At 47.4% G+C, this 17,176-nt stretch overlaps 1 protein-coding gene across 1 annotated transcript in view; it reads left to right on the top strand.

Moving 5' to 3' along the window:
* LOC121557890 (serine/threonine-protein kinase NLK) overlaps window positions 1–17,176 on the top strand; it is a 93,532-nt gene that overhangs the window by 30,665 nt on the left and 45,691 nt on the right. The window lies entirely within an intron of this gene.

Below are 17,176 nucleotides of genomic sequence, written 5' to 3'. Positions count from 1 at the left end.
TTGATGGGTTGGAATTGGAGGAATGAGGCTTGAGGCTTTCCGAGCTTTCTCGGTAATCTAGCATATAATTTAATCATACAAATGACACGCTGCTCCCCGTATTGAACTGGCTCCCGGTCACTCGATATGCTCTTATAAGCCCTTCACTACGTTTTTCTTTTTCTATTTTAGATCTCTCTAAACCAAGTGGGCTTCTTTGGTTCTGTCTTGGCAGTCTTTCTAGTGAATTATGAGAGAAATTGAGCTCTTATTAAAGAAAGAATAGAAACCCACTGTCTTTATTAGCTGAGAGATTTATTTACATCTGTATTTTTTACTGTTACTCATTCGTCATAGTGATTATTTGCTTTGCTCTTAAATGTGTGACATTCTGCTGCTTTTGGACTCGCTTTAAAGCACACAATGGAAGCCCCTAATTAGTGTACTGTATAGCAGCATTTCTCTGTGTGCTTTTTGATACTAGAATAAACAACAAAAACAAGTGGTATAAATGCTGTGCTCTCACGTGCATGACAAGTTCTGCCTTTGAGAGTGTTAGGGGGAGTGGTGGCATATTGAACTCAGGCAGCGGTGTATTTGAAGGCAGGCAGGCAGGATCTCTCTCTTTCTCTTCACTCTCTCTCTTTCTCTCTGTCCTATTCTCTCTCACATTCTCTCTCTCTCATCGCATGTTTAGTGAAGCAAGCGATATGAGGATGTTGGGGAGCTAGGAGGTATTACAGGGAGTGTTGTCAGCTATGATAATGTAAGCAACACACACCTTCCCTGGAAACATTCCCCTCTTCCCAGCACAGCAGGCAGAGAGGCAGGCAGGCAGGCAGAGCCCTTGGCAAGAGCAGAAGCGGGACAAAGCTCTGGAGAGCCGGTAGGGAAAACAGGAATAGGCTCTGGAAACAGATATGTAATCTGGATTTTCACCCTCTCTCTCTCTCAATTCAATTTAAGGGCTTTATTGGCATTGGAAACATAAGTTTCCATTGTCAAAGCAAGTGAAATAGATAATAAACAAAAGTGAAATAAACAATTAAAAAAATTACAGTAAACATTACACTCAGAAAAGTTCCAAAAGAATAAAGACATTTCAAATGTCATATTATGTCTATATACAGTGTTGTAACAATGTGCAAATAGTTAAAGTACAAATTGGAAAATAAATAAACATAAATATGGGTTGTATTTACAATGGTGTTTGTTCTTCACTGGTTGCCCTTTTCTTGTGGCAACAGGTCACAAATCTTGCTGCTGTGATTGCACACTGTGGTATTTCACCCAGTAGATATGGGAGTTTATCAAAATTGGGTTTGTTTTCTAATTCTTTTTGGATCTGTGTAATCTGAGGGGAAAATGTGTGTCTAATATGGTAATACATTTGGCAGGAGGTTAGGAAGTGCAGCTCAGTTTCCACCTCATTTTGTGGGCAGCGTGCACATAGCCAGGTCTGCCTACGGTGGCCTTTCTCAATAGCAAGGCTATGCTCACTGAGTCTGTACATAGTCAAAGCTTTCCTTAAGTTTGGGTCAGTCAAAGTGGTCAGGTATTCTGCCACTGTGTACTCTCTGTTTAGGGCCAAAGGTATTCTAGTTTGCTCTGTTTTTTTGTTGATTCTTTCCAATGTGTCAAGTAATTATCATTTTATTTTCTCCTGATTTGGTTGGGTCTAATTGTGTTCCTGTCCTGGGGCTCTGTGGGGTCTGTTTGTGTTTGTGAACAGAGCCCCAGGATCAGCTTGCTTAGGGGACTCTTCTCCAGGTTCATCTCTCTGTAGGTGATGGCTTTGTTATGGAAGGTTTGGTAATCGCTTCCATTTAGGTGGTTGTAGAATTGAACAGCTCTTTTCTGTATTTTGATCATTAGCTGGTATCAGCCTAATTCTGCTCGGCATGCATTATTTGGTGTTTTACGTTGTACACAGAGGATATCTTTGCAGAATTCAGCATGCAGCGTCTCAATTTGGTGTTTGTCCCATTTTGTGAATTCTTGGTTGGTGAACGGACCCCAGACCTCACAACCATAAATGGCAATGGGGGTTCTATAACTGATTCAAGTATTTTTATTTTTTTATATTTTTTTAGCCAGATCCTAATTGGTATGTCGAATTTTATGTTCCTTTTGATGGCATAGAAGGCCCTTCTTGCCTTGTCTCTCAGATCGTTCACAGCTTTGTGGAAGTTACCTATGGCGCTGATGTTTAGGCCGAGGTATGTATAGTTTTTTGTGTGCTCTAGGGCAACGGTGTCTAGATGGAATTTGTATTTGTGGTCCTGGCAACTGGACCTTTTTTGGAACACCATTATTTTTGTCTTACTGAGATTTACTGTCAGGGCTCAGGTCTGACAGATTCTGTGCAGAAGATCTAGGTGCTGCTGTAGGCCCTCCTTGGTTGGTGACAGAAGCACCAGATCATCAGCAAACAGTAGACATTTGACTTCAGATTCTAGTAGGGTGAGGCCGGGTGCTGAAGACTGTTCTAGTGCCCTCGCCAATTCGTTGATATATATGTTGAAGAGGGTGGGGCTTAAGCTGCATTCCTGTCTCACCCCACGGCCCTGTGGAAAGAAATGTGTGTGCTTTTTGCCAATTTTACCCGCACACTTATTGTTTGTGTACATAGATTTTATAATGTTGTATGTTTTTCCCCCAACACCACTTTCCATCAATTTGTATAGCAGACCCTCTTGCCAAATTGAGTCAAAAGCTTTTTTGAAATCAACAAACATGAGAAGATTTTGCCTTTGTTTTGGTTTGTTTCTTTGTCAATTAGGGCCCCAGGACCCTCTCTCTCTCTCTCTCTCTCTCTCTCTCTCTCTCTCTCTCTCTCTCTCTCTCTCTCTCTCTCTCTCTCTCTCTCTCTGTCTTTCTTTCTATGTGTGCCTCTCTTTCTCACTTTCTCTCGCTCTCTCTCTCGCTGGCACTCTCTCTCTCTCTCTTTCTCTCTCTCTCTTTCTGTGTCCCTTTTTCTCCACTTTCCCTTTGTTGATGTAGATTTGTCCACTATGAATCCAATCACATTGTATATTTCTGTTTTTTAATTTTTTTATTGTTGTGAGAAACGACATTCATGTTTTTGTTTGGTAGCGTAACACTAAAGCTATGAATAAATCACAGAGTGTCGTTGGAAGTATGGGTCCTTCAGGCGTAGTGGTTGGAGCTTGAAGAGGTAGGACTCAGCTTTCTGTGATGTAACTATCCTGTTCTGTGTATACACACACACACACACACTACTCTGCTGCTGCTTGCATCCTGCAAAGGAGTAAGACAGCCATTCCTGATGCATGTGTGTGTAGTGGTCAGGGCTCTAAATTAAACACTTTAAAAAGTTGGGAGCACCACATGAAAATGATTTAGATACAGCCTATATTGGGCCTATATGAATTCTAGTTACTTTTGAAGCACATGTTGTGGCTTAGAAACTAATATGTAATACTGTAAAGACATTCATTTATTAGTAAAGCAAAATTATTGATACGAATACCTGTCATTGAGTCATTTGTGTCATTTGTGGAATATTAGGTTTCTACATTGTGTAAAAGCAAAAATGTCCTGTTGAGATGGAGAAGGGGGTAGCTGCATCTCAATATGGGCGAGTGGGTGTGTCGAAAGGAATGTAGTGGGCGTGTGGAAAGGAGTGGGTGTGTCGAAAGGAAAGTAGTGGGCGTGTGGAAAGGAGTGGGTGTGTCGAAAGGAATGTAGTGGGCGTGTGGAAAGGAGTGGGTGTGTCGAAAGGAAAGTAGTGGGCGTGTGGAAAGGAGTGGGTGTGTCGAAAGGAATGTAGTGGGCGTGTGGAAAGGAGTGGGTGTGTCGAAAGGAAAGTAGTGGGCGTGTGGAAAGGAGTGGGTGTGTCGAAAGGAATGTAGTGGGCGTGTGGAAAGGAGTGGGTGTGTCGAAAGGAATGTAGTGGGCGTGTGGAAAGGAGTGGGTTGTCGAAAGTGCTCTGCTATAGGATTTGATTGAGCTGTGTTTATTTATTTTTGTTTCTTACCACGCAACTACCGTACATTGAGCTACCGTACCGCGAGAGCCAGAGGATGAGTCTGAGTCGTAATTCGTTTTACACAAACAATTGTACATTTTCAGTTATAAAACTGATGATTGTTTATTTTTGCTTAAAAGTATTTGATGGGTGTACTGTTGTTTCCAGCATTGTATGCGTGTGCTTACTGTGACTTCCCATGCCGTTGCCGGACATTAGTACTTGTCAAGCTGGAGCGAAGGGCACTGTGTGCCGGTGTTGTGATTCATGCCTTCCCCATTGAGTGTATGTAGGTTATGTATCAAGGTGACATCTAGATGGTCATCAATATTAGTTATTCTTTTTGTAGGCTGCTGTCCTACTTGAAATAAAATTGTGTAGGGGGTCTCCCGAGTGGCACAGCGTTCTAAGGCATTGCATTGCAGTGCTTGAGGCGTCACTACAGACCCGGGTTTGATCCCAGGCTGTGTCACAACTGGCCGTGACCGGCAGTCCCATAGGGCGGCGCACAATTAGCCCAGCGTCATCTGGGTTAAGGGAGGGTTTGGCCGGGGGGGCTTTACTTGGCTCATCACGCTCTACCGACTCCTTGTGGCGGGCCGATCGCCTGCAGGCAGACTTCGGTCGTCAGTTGAACAGTGTTTCCTCCGACACATTAGTGCGGCTGGCTTCCTGGTTAAGTGGGTGGGTGTTAAGGAGCGTGGTTTGGCGGGTCATGTTTCGGAGGACGCATGACTCTCCCAAGCCCATTGGGGAGTTGCATAGATGAGACAAGATCGTAATTGGATATGACAAAATTGGGGAGAAATTGGGTAAAAAAAGGGGGGCAACAAAATACATTAAACATTTAGTGTGAGAGAAAAAAATTGCCACGTTTGCTACCGCCCACGACACGACCATGATACCCAGTAGGAAGCCGGCTTATCGACTCGTCGTACAGCCCAATCAGCCACGCAAAACGTTCTTGAGTGGCACCAAATCTGCCCAATTAGCTGATTCGCTTTCCATACACCCACTCCTTTCGATACACCCACTCGCCCATACGCCGGTCGCCATATTGGACTGCAGCTACCCATACTTGTTGAGATGCGTACAATACTCTTTAAAAACGTTGGGTTTGTGATGAAAACATGCAAGAGATATGTCATTCATTCATTGCTATGATAATTTATCTCCTGAAGAAGCTATCCCTAATCCTTTTTTTCTGTGCCCCCAAATGTTTTGCATGGCTGATTGTGCTGCACGACGAGTCAATAAGCCAGCGACCAGTGCACCAGTGTTGTATCGGTCTGCCTGCCAAGTTACCAAGCTGTTTTCTAGCTAGCCAATGAGGTAACATCATTGAACCAAGTGTAAACGACGTGCAAGTAGCTTTAGAATGGCCCATGACATGGTTTAATAATGTAAAATGCAGTCCTGGTGATCCGCTATAGGAAGATAAAAATGTTGCCCCGGTAATATAGGTCAGATCTTTTGACCTGGTTGGGCTAGAAGCAGACCATTTTCGCTGTAGTAATGGTGCAACAATGACTCTATCTAATATTTTATCTAGGGCACTCGGAAACAACAGTACAGTGAAGCCTTATCATTACAACAATTATTGTCTGTGGGATTTTTTTCCTAGTCGCACAGTGCTCCCAAAATCAATTTTATTTGTTACGCTCTGTAAACAACAGGTGTAGACAAACAGGGAAGTGCTTATTTACGGCCCTTCCCAACAATGCAGAGATAATTTTTTTTAAATAATATGAAGATAATACAACGAGGAATAAATACACAATGAGTAATGATAAGTTAGCTATATACACAGGGTAGCAGTACCAAGTTGATGTGCATGGGTACGAGGTAATTGAGGTAGATACACTATATATACAAAAGTGTGTGAACACCCCTTCGGCTATTTAATAATAATAATAATATTTCAGCCACACCCGTTGCTGACAGGTGTAGAAAATCGAGCCCATAGCCATGCAATCTCCATAGACGAACATTGGCAGTAGAATGGCCTTACTGAAGAGCTCAGGGACTTTCAACATGGCACCGTCATAGGATGCCACCTTTCCAACAAGTCAGTTCGTCAAATTTCTGCCCTGCTAGAGCTGCCCCAGTCATCTGTAAGTGTTGTTATTGTGGTGTGGAAACGTCTAGGAGCAATACAAGACCCTGACACAAGCACACAGAACGGGACTGCCGAGTGCTAAAGCGCGTAGCGCATAAAAATCGTCTGTCCTCGGTTGCAACATTCACTACCGAGTTCCAAACTGCCTCTTGAAGCAACGTCAGCACAAGAACTGTTCGTCGGGAGCTTCATGGAATGGGTTTCCATGGCCGAGCAGCCGCACACAAGCCTAAGATCAACATGCTCAATGCCAAGCGTTGGCTGGAGTGGTTTAAAGCTCGCCACCATTGAACTCTGTAGCAGTGGAAATGCATTCTCTGAAGTGATGAATTACGCTTCACCATCTGGCAGTCCGACGGACGAATCTGGGTTTGGAGGATGCCAGGAGAACAGAGGTTACGTATGTAACCACGGTTATGTGAACTATATGGATCACTCAAATATATTGGTATCACTCCGCGGCGGAGGGATACATCCGAGGTGAGGATTTACAGATTTACTCCCATGTACACCTGTGTCACGGCTGGGGTCCGCCCCTATATATAGACCCCATGGCTGCGACACACGTTCTCTACATCATTTTTGAGGCGCCTCTAGCACCTAGAGGATTGGAGTGATCCATATAGCGCACATGACCGTGGTTACATACGTAACCTTCGTTATGTTTCACTATATTGGATCACTCCAATATATTGGTATACCCGTACCAGATTTAGTCGGTGCTAGAGGTACCTGGCCAGCCAGCGGCGAAGTCCCAGCGCGGAACCGAGACGCAGGGGCCATCAATGTGGAATGGGGGTCCTGGCACAGTCCCCGGAAGGGGAGGCGATGCCCAGGACCGCTGAACCAACCGCAGAGGGAGGTGCCACATTTACCTGATAGTACCTAGCAAAGGTGCAAGAGGAAGGCCATCGAGGGGCACTCCTCTCAGTAGAGCCCAGGACGCAGCCACACCTCGTGTTGAATGTGCCACCACAGATCCCAGCACTGGCCTACCAGCCAGGCGGTATGCTGTCATAATCGTGTCCACGATCCAGTGAGAGAGCCTCTGCTTTGATAGCCCAGCCCCCAGGACTCTCTCACCATAGCAGACAAAGAGCTGGTCTGTTGTTCTCACTGACTGTGTCCGCTCCACATAGGCAGCCAGTGCCTGCACAGGGCACAGCATGCCGGAGGGAGGGCCAGACTCCCCCGCCACTGCCGGGGGGTCGTAAGCAGACAGGATAAAAGGGATGTTCACATGCCTGTCTGACAGAACCTTCGGGAGGAATGAAGGGTTGGGGCGGAGAGATATACTCCTCCCACCGGGGTCCATCCAGTAGCACTCAGAACTTACAGAAAAAGCATGGAGCTCACCCACCCTCTTCATGGAAGTAATCGCTACCAAGAAAACCACCTTCATAGAGAGGTGTTTCAGGGAGGCAGACTCCAACGGTTCGAAAGTCAGCTTTGCCAAAGCTGCCAAGACCACATCCAGATCCACACTCGCCATTGAGAGGGTCCTAGCTGGACGCAGGCGACGAACTCCCTTCATAAACCTGGAGACCAAGGGATGGCGCCCCACTGGCCTGTCCATCCACCCCACATGGCAGGCAGATATTGCGGCCAAATACCCTCTCTGTGCAGAGGCTGCCAAGCCCTCATCCAAGCGAGACTGCAGGTATTGGAGGACATACTGCACCCCGCATGACTCGGGCACAACCTCAATACCAGTGCACCAAGAGCAAAACAACCGCCAGCGCAACTGGTATGCCGCGGTTGTAGCCGGTGCCCTTGCGCTCTGCATGGTGTTCATTACGCCCTCCTGTAGTCCTAACATGGACCATTGGTGCCGTTCAGCGGCCAAGCCCACAGACTGAGGCGGTGCGGTCTCAGATGCCACAGCGTTCCCCCGGCCTGAGACAGCCGGTCGGGTCTCAGGGGCAGTTGCCAAGGTGTCCCAGACAACAGGGACAGGAGAAGGCTGAACCAGAGTCGTCTGGGTCAGTATGGGGCCACCAGCAGCAGACAATGCTCCGCCATCCTGGTCCTGTCCAGCACAGCCTGGATCAGGGGAAAAGGGGGGAATGCGTAAAGCTCCAGCCCTGGCCAATCTTGAGCCAGAGCATCCAAGCCCAAAGGCCCTGGTGGCTCCGACATGGAGTAGCACAGGGGGCAGTGTGCATTGCCCAGGGAGGCAAACAGGTCCACCTGCGCCCTCCCGAACTTGTCCCACAGGTGCTGCACCACCTGGAAATGTAGGCTACAGTCCCAAGGTGGCGGGCCCTCCCTCGAGAGCATATCCGCTGCCACATTCAGGATGCCAGGACGTGCGCTGTGGGTAGAGACGCTTGACGTCTCTGAGCCCAGAGAAGGAGCTCCCGTGGCATTAGATGGAGACGGTGGGACCTCAGTCCGCCCTGAAGGTTGATGTAAGCCACCACTGTGGTGTTGTCTGTTCTCATCAGGACGTGTCGTCCCTTCAGATGTGGAAGGAAAGACCGCAGGGCCAGCAGTACAGCTTGGAGCTTTAGTGTATTGATGTGCCTGCCGCTCCAAGGGGTAGCCAACAGCCGCTGGCCGACCTACCCTTGGTCACACCCCCCCAGCCGATCTGGGAGGCGTCTGTGCTGACCAGCTCCCGGCGGCACATCCTTAGCATCTCCACCCCACCTGAGAGAACGGAGCGACAGCGCCACCTCAACAATGTCCTGAGGCACTGTGCGGTCACCCGCAGCTGGCGGTGATGGTGGCGCCATGGATGCAGCCGGTGGGAGTTGAACCACTGTTGAAGAGGCCGGAGATGGAGCAGGCCCAGGGGAATCAGCAACGAGGCCGCCGTTAGCAAGCCCAACAGGCGTTAGCAGGTCAGGGCGGATACCACCCGACCCTGCCGAAAGTGGTTGAGGCAAGATAAGATCGCCTGAACCCTTCTGGTGGGCAGGCGTGCTATCATGAGGACTGAGTCCAGTTCCATGCCAATGACGGCCACGCTTCCTGGGAGGGGTACTGGGCCCAGTAGAGGGACTAACAGCTTGCTGGCGCACCACTCCTGAGGGAGGGAGCTCGTCCATGTCAGACGACTCTTCTTGTCATTTACAGTAATGCCCAGCCCGCCAATGTGGGTCAGGAGCGTGTCTCTGTCTGATAGGACCTGGGTCCTGGTCGGAGCACAAATCAGCCAATCGTCCAGGTAATTGAGGATCAACAATCCTTGGGACGTGAGAGGTGCCAGGACAGCGTCCATGCACTTTGTGAAAGTGGAACATGGAAGTACACATCCCTCAGGTCCAGCGTCACAAACCACTGGTCCCTGGACACGGCCTGCACCTATGGCAGTGACAGTTGACAGGTTGTTGCTTCACCTCCCTCAGCATGAGGCGATGGGGCAGGAGAGGGACCCCCCCCCCCCACCTGGGGTGATGGTGACAGTGGCAAATGTGCTCTGGAGAGCAGTTGGCAGACGGGATTGGGCCAGTCAAAGATGGCGCCGGGAGGTAACCACCTGCACCATGGCCCATCCGTTGGGGCAGGCCACCTCCCTCTGGAGCATGGAAAGCAGGCGAGACACCTCCATCGCTTCCCGGAGGAGCTCCTCTGTGCCCTCCTGCAGCCGGGGCAACAGAGTCTGCAAGTAGGCCTGCAGCAGCATGGCCGCGTTGGTATGGCGGCCAAGAGAGCAAAGGGACCCATATCTGGCTTTCAAGTCTGCATCAAAGACTCTGGGGGGTCCCGTCTTCAGTCGCGGATTCTGCCCTATAATCTCCCGGTCCATGATAGCTATCATGGTGTCCATGGTCGGGTACTCCCGGAGACCGAGTGACTCCGCGCCTGCAACATAACTCCATGGTCCAGTCTCTGCTGTGAGTCGGAAGAGCCCCCTGGCAGAGGCCTAGCTCTCCTGCAAGGCCTCGCAGAAGTCAGCAGAGATGGGGACAGATGGAGAGTCATCACTGTCCACCAGTTTAATGTCCAGTGCAGTGGCTACCCGAGTGAGTAGGCTCCTCATAGCCTCTCGAGCCGCTGGAGGCGATGAAGCCCTGCTGATAGCCTGTCAGCCTGGTAGCCCCGTTCACGGTGGTGAACAGTGCCAGCATCGTCCCCCAGGAACAGTCGCCACCGAAGCTATAAACCTCCTGATGCAGGGCATGCACCCTCCGTTCAAGTTGGTCCCAGCGGTCCGACTCTGCCCCCGTCCAGGACTGGCAGCAGATGGGCTCTGCCTGCGGTGGCTCCGGCCACTCTTCCTGGGAGGGGTACTGGGCCCAGTAGAGGGACTAACAGCTTGCTGGCGCACCACTCCTGAGGGAGGGAGCTCGTCCCCAGCCTGAGCCCGAGCCTGGCCGACCCACTCGTGCATGGCCTCCAATCGCGCCAGGCGCAGGCGTTCTGAGAACACCACACAAAACAGGTATCCAGTAGGACGCTCCACCGCCCTCTCCGCATGGCTCAAACCCAGGCAGTGCATACACGAGGTATGCGGATCCCCAGGGGGGATGCCACCATCACACCTGTCACAAAGGGAAGCCATAAACTCAGCCAAGCCAACAAGGCCATGGAGCAGGGGTCCGACACCCTGGGAGAGCTTATGTCGTGACCCGCTCTGAGGAATAGGAACCCGGTGAGGGATAAATTTCCCAGTACCTCTGGGAAAAAAACGGGAAGACCTGTGTGGGAAAAACAGGCAGACAGAAAAAACAGCAACCAGGTAATGGATTTGATTTATTTGTGTTTTTGTTTTACGCCAACTGCAATATTAACTAGCTGGTTTAATATCCAAGCAGCAAAAACAGCACCATATGATGGAGTAACTCCGTTAAGGAACTCCAAAGTTAATGTCTCACGTAGTGGAAAGCCCACCATGATACTCTTACACTCTGCAAGGGAAAAAACAAGAAAAACCCTGCAGGGTAATTAGCAGAGAACTCGTGCAGTAGGCGCGGGTAGCAGCATGTTAAAGCAATTCACAACACACACATAGAACAAGCCAGTCGGCAAGTTGTGTAAGGTCAATTACAGTTTGTGCAGCAAGAGCCACCATACTAATGGATGCACACAGAGTCGTAGTGTAACGCTAACGAAACACAAGTACGACAAACCATGGGCGGAAGATACAGATCAACCGCGCGCAGCGAGTGGAGCACTCAAGAGGAGGGGCTGGACATGTGGCCAGCTGCTCCAGGCTGCAAACAGCCAGTGAATATACTTCCACAGAAGATATTACACTTAACAGTGACTTACCAAGCGAACTTCAGAAAATGTGTACCTCGAACCATACGGACGTCCGCCGAGAAAATGAAAGAGAACGTGTGTCACGGTCATGGGGTCTATATATAGGGGCGGACCCCAGCCAGACACAGGTGTACACGGGAGTAAATCTGTAAATCCTCACCTCGGATGTATCCCTCCGCGCGGAGTGATACCAATATATTGGAGTGATCCAATATAGTTAAACATATCGCTACCTGCCGCAATGCATAGTGCCAAATGTAAAGTTTGGTGGAGGAAGAATAATGGTCTGAGGCTATTTTTCATGGTTCGGGCTAGGCCCCTTAGGTCCAGTGAAGGGAAATCTTAACGCTACAGCATACAATGACATTCTAGACAATTCTGTGCTTCCAACTTTGTGACAACAGTTTGGGGAAGGCCCTTTCCTGTTTAAGCATGACAATGCCCCAATGCACAAAGGTCCATACAGAAATGGATTGTTTAGATCGGTGTGGAAGAACTTGACTGGCCTGCACAGAGCCCTGACCTCAACCCCATCGAACTCCTTTGGGATGAATTGGAATGCTGACTGCGAGCCAGGCCTAATCGGCCAACATCAGTGGCCGACCTCACTAATGCTCTTGTGGCTGAATGGAAGAAAGTCCCCGCAGCAATGTTCCAACATGCTGCCAGCTCTTAGCAAACTGTTGGAAAAAATTGTGTTTGTCCAAATACAATGCTATTTCTCTGTAAACAAATTATCAACAGACTTTCAACATGCTTATAGGGAAGGGCACTCAACATGTACTGCATTGACACAAATTACTGATGAAGACTGAAGAAATTGATAATAAAAAGATTGTGGGAGCTGTACTGTTAGATTTCAGTGCAGCCTTTGATATTATTGACCATAACTTGTTGTTGAAAAAACATATGTGTTATGGCTTTTCAACCTCTGCCATATCGTGGATTCAGAGCTATCTATCTAATAGAACTCAGAGTTTTCTTTTAATGGAAGCTTCTCTAATGTCAAACATGTAAAGTGTGGTGTACCACAGGGCAACTCTCTAGGCCCTCTACTCTTTTCTATTTTTACCAATGACCTGCCACTGGCATTAAACAAAGCATGTGTGTCCATGTATGCTGATGATTCAACCATATACGCATCAGCAACCACAGCTAATGAAGTCACTGAAACCCTTAACAAAGAATGGCAGTCTGTTTTGGAATGGGTGGCGACTAATAAACTGGTCCTGAACATCTCTAAAACTAAGAGCATTGTATTTGGTACAAATTATTCCCTAAGTTCTAGACCTCAGTTGAATCTGGTAATGAATGGTGTGGCTGTTGAACAAGTTGAGAAGACTAAATTCTGCAGGCTCTAGTTTTGTCTAATCTTGATTATTGTCCAGTGTTGTGGTCCAGTGCTGCAAGGAAAGACCTAGTTAAGCTGCAGCTGGTCCAAAACAGAGCAGCACGTCTTGCTCTTCATTGTAATCAGAAGGCTGATATAAAGACTATGCATGCATGTCTCTCTTGGCTAAGAGTTGAGGAGAGACTGACTGCATCACTTTTTCTTTTTATAAAAAACATCAATGTGTTGAAAATCCCAAATTGTTTGCATAGTCAACTTACACACAGCTCTGACACACACACTTACCCCACCAGACATGCCACCAGGGGTCTTTTCACAGTCCCCAAATCCAGAACAAATTCAATAAAGCGTACAGTATTATATAGAGCCATTAATGCGTGGAACTCGGTTCCATCTCATATTGCTCAAATAAACAGCAAACCTGGTTTAAAAAAACAGATAAAGCAACACCTCACGGCACAATGCCTCTCCCCTATTTGACCTAGATAGTTGGTGTGTATGTATTGAAATGTAGGCTACGTGTGCCTTTAAAAAAAAAGTATGTAGTTCTGTCCTTGAGCTGTTCTTGTCTATTAATGTTCTGTATTATGTCATGTTTCATGTTTTGTGTGGACCCCAGGAAGAGTAGCTGCTGCTTTTGCAACAGCTAATGGGGATCCTAATAAAATACCAAATACCAAATCTAGTGGCAAGCCTTCCCAGAAGAGTGGAGGCTGTTATAGCAGCAAAGGGTGGGCCAACTCCATATTAATGGCCATGATTTTGTAATGAGAGTGTATGTACATATAGGTAGGGGTTGAGTGACTAGGCAACAGGATAGATAATAGGCAGTAGCAGCAGCATATGTGATGAGTCAAAAGAGTTAGTGCAAAGGGGGGTCAATGCAGATAATCCGGGTAGCTATTTGGTTAACTATTTAACAGTGTTATGGCATGGGGCTAGAAGCTGTTCACGGACATGTTGGTTCCAGACTTGGTGCATCGGTACTGCTTGCCGTGCGGTAGCAGAGAGAACAGTCTATGACTTGGGTGGCTGGAGTCTTTCACAATTTTTAGGGCCTTCCTCTGACACCACCTGGTATAGAGTTCCTGGATGGCAGGGAGCTCGGCCCCAGTGATGTACTTGGCCGTACGGACTACCCTCTGTAGCGCCTTGCGGTCAGATGCCAAGCAGTTGCCATACCAAGTGCTGATGCAGCCAGCCAAAGCCAATGGTGACAGCTAGTCTTCCTGGGGTCCGACACATAACGAGAAAAACATGAAACTAAAATACTCAACAATTTACATATTTAAAAAATCATTGACATAGACATTACAACTATGTCAGATAGGGGAGAGGCATTGTGTTGTGAGGTGTTGTTTTATTTGTTTTTTAATGCTAATTTTGCTGTTTGCTGGAGTAATTTCAGATGGAGTTGATTTCCATGTGATCATGGCTCTATATAATACTGTGCGTTGCCTTGGATTTGGGGACTGTGAAGAGGCTCCTAGTGGCATGTCTGGTGGGTTAAGTATGTATTTCAGAGCTATATGTAAATTGATTATGCAGACAATTTGGAAATGTCAATACAATAATATTTCTCACAAGAATTGATTAGTTCTGTATGTGCAGTTAAGGGCAAAGCGTGCTGCTCTGTTTTGAGCCAGCTGCAGCATTTCTAGGTCTTTCTTTGCTGCACTTGACCATCTTACCGGACAGTAATCAAGATGGGACAAGAGCCTGAACAACTAGTACAGTTGATTTTTGTGTCAAAAACGCAGAACATCTTTTTTTATAACAGACATTCCCCTTCCCATCTTCACAACTTCTTTGTCAATATGACTTGACCATGATAATTGACCATCCAATGTTATACCTAGGAGTTTAGCTTCCTCATCTTGCTCAATGGTCAACCCATTTCTACACAACTCCAGTTGAGGTTTAGGTCTTAGAGAATGTTTTGAACCAAATACAATGCTTTTAGTTTTAGATGTATTTAAGAGCAGTTTATTATTAATCACCCATTCTGACACTGACTGTAACTCCTTATTTAGAATTTCAGAGAGCTCACTGGCTTTGGGTGCTGACATGTAGAGTGTGGAATCATCCGCATACATAGTCATTCTACACTGAACAAAAATATAAACGCAACATGCAAGAATTTCAAAGAATTTAGCCTTTGGTCTTTGTTATGGTAGCAACGTAGGCTAACGCTGGTACTCAGCGCAGTTCCAGCCAGCACAGCTCACAGACTGTCAAGGAAACCTGGCTAGTTTTATAGCTAGCAGCTAGGCTAACTGATCGCCAAGCAGCAGCTTTTCAGATTTTAGGGTTTGGCATTATCCCGGGACAGATAGTAGTGGTCCCATCAACTGAGCATAACCACGTTGCGGGATCTAAATTAAACAGGTAGGCTAGTAAAAAAATGTCATGAAACTTTCAAAAACAACAAACCGAGCTCTCTAGTTCCGTGTTCAGCATGCTTTGTGCTCTGATGACGTTGTACATATGCTTAGTGATGTGGACACGAGGACTTGAAGCTCTCGACCCGCTCCACTACAGTTCTGTCGATGTGGATGGGGGTGTGCTCGGACCTCCGTTTGCTGTAGTCCACGATCAGCTCCTTTGTCTTGCTGACGTTGTGGGAAAGGTTGATGTCCTGGCACCACACTGCCAGGTCACTGACCTCCTCCCTAAAGGCTGTCTCATCGTCATTGGTGATCAGGCCTACCACCGTCGTGTTGTCAGCAAACTTAATGATGGAGCTGGGTGAACAGGGAGTACAGGAGGGGACTAAGCACGCACCCCTGAGGGGCCCCGTGTTGAGGGTCAGCGTGGCGGATGTGTTGTTGCCTACCCTTACCACCTGGGGGCGGCCCGTCAGGAAATCCAGGATCCAGTTGGAGGGAGGTGTTCAGTCCCAGAGTCCGGGGCTTAGTGATGAGCTTGGTCGCACAGCAAAATATTTAGTTGCATATGCAACCAAATTGGCCGTAGTTTAGAGCCCTGTAGCTTTCTAACTTGTGAGCATTTCCTCTGTGGGTTTTGGTGTGCATGCTTATTTTTCTGTGTACTTTTGTAGAGGGTTAGCAGCCCATCATCTCATTCTCCAGCCTAGTTAACGAGGTTAACATGCGACCAGAATGTATTTTACCACCTACCAACACCCCTACTAGTCCCGACTAAAAACAACTTCACTGTCTCTCATCTCACCATCTTTGTTCAGAGGTCAACTTTACGGTCTTCAACTGAGGGTTATCTCCAGAGTTATCTGAGCCAACATGTCTCCACTTGACCCCAGTCTATATCTTTACCATGGCACTCCTTGACTATGTTCATTACCTCACACACACACACACACACACACATCATGGAAGGCTAGTGAATTACTGACACAACAACAGGCTATTTATAGCCCTCAATGTGACATGGCATGGGGCTATCACAACCTGCCAAGAGAGAGAGAGAGCGAGAGAGCACATTCAGAGCAACCACATGCCTGCCTACTTTTCAGGAGTCTGTTATGGCGAGTTTCACATTGTCAGGAAACTTGGACTTGGATATTGAATCTAATCCCCATGCTTATGTTTGGTTGACCACTGCTGTTTCATTTCCTAGAATTCCTAGAAATACCCCTCGGAAAATTATATTATCCTGCTGAAATGTCTTACTGAAATAGAGAGTCTGGAAATGGGTGGCTAATCTGAATAGGCTCTCTAGCTCGGAGTAGTGTGGTGTGTTTGACTGAGGACTCTGCATCTATGTGTCAGATATAGTGAGTCATTTGCTGTTCCGGAAGTGACTGTACCTATTTTAGTATTAAGGTCTTTGCTGAAGTTGCTTGCGTGCATGTATGAATGAGAGAGAGCGAGAGGTCTGACACACCCCTTCTGTCTTTTGTGTGTGCGCATGTGTGTTTACTAAGCACCCACGGCAGAGTACTGTAGGCTGGTGTGGGCTCTGTCTTGGTCTGCTCTGTCAGAACAGGAATATGAATGTCATCTCCCCAGATCTACACACTGGTTATTATGTAGAGGGGGTGTTTTTAATCAGGTAGCATATTAAAGTTAATACACTCTTCTATCCAAACACACACAGCCAGGCCTGCGCAGCCTGATAATGATTAAACTGCTCCTGACACAGGAAGACATGATGATTACAGCCTGATGCAATACACCAATGAGGTAGGGAGGCAGGGAGGGACACTCACAGGCAATTAGATGAAATGTTAATATGGATTTAGGAAGACGTTTCAGGTGCTTCATTACATTACTTCTATTGGTCATGGTTGACGTTATGAAATGGATGGACGTGCTTGACTTTTCATCACGAAACAAAATGACTCATCCCAATGCACAGAGCCATACAGTAGGAGGATGTGTCGTGTGTGTGTGTGCTGATTGAGACTCGCTGACTAGGGAGCTGTGTTCATTTTTCTGAGGCAGTAATAAGGGTAGAGGGTTCCACACAGGTCCTGTAGAAGCATCAGGTCTGCTACAAAATGACCTTTAATGGAGGGGGGGGGGGTTCTCATCTTCCACTGTCA

The sequence above is a fragment of the Coregonus clupeaformis genome, chromosome 5, assembly GCF_020615455.1.
Source record: "Coregonus clupeaformis isolate EN_2021a chromosome 5, ASM2061545v1, whole genome shotgun sequence".
Lineage (NCBI taxonomy): Eukaryota > Metazoa > Chordata > Actinopteri > Salmoniformes > Salmonidae > Coregonus > Coregonus clupeaformis.
This window is presented reverse-complemented; position numbering and strand designations above follow the sequence as displayed.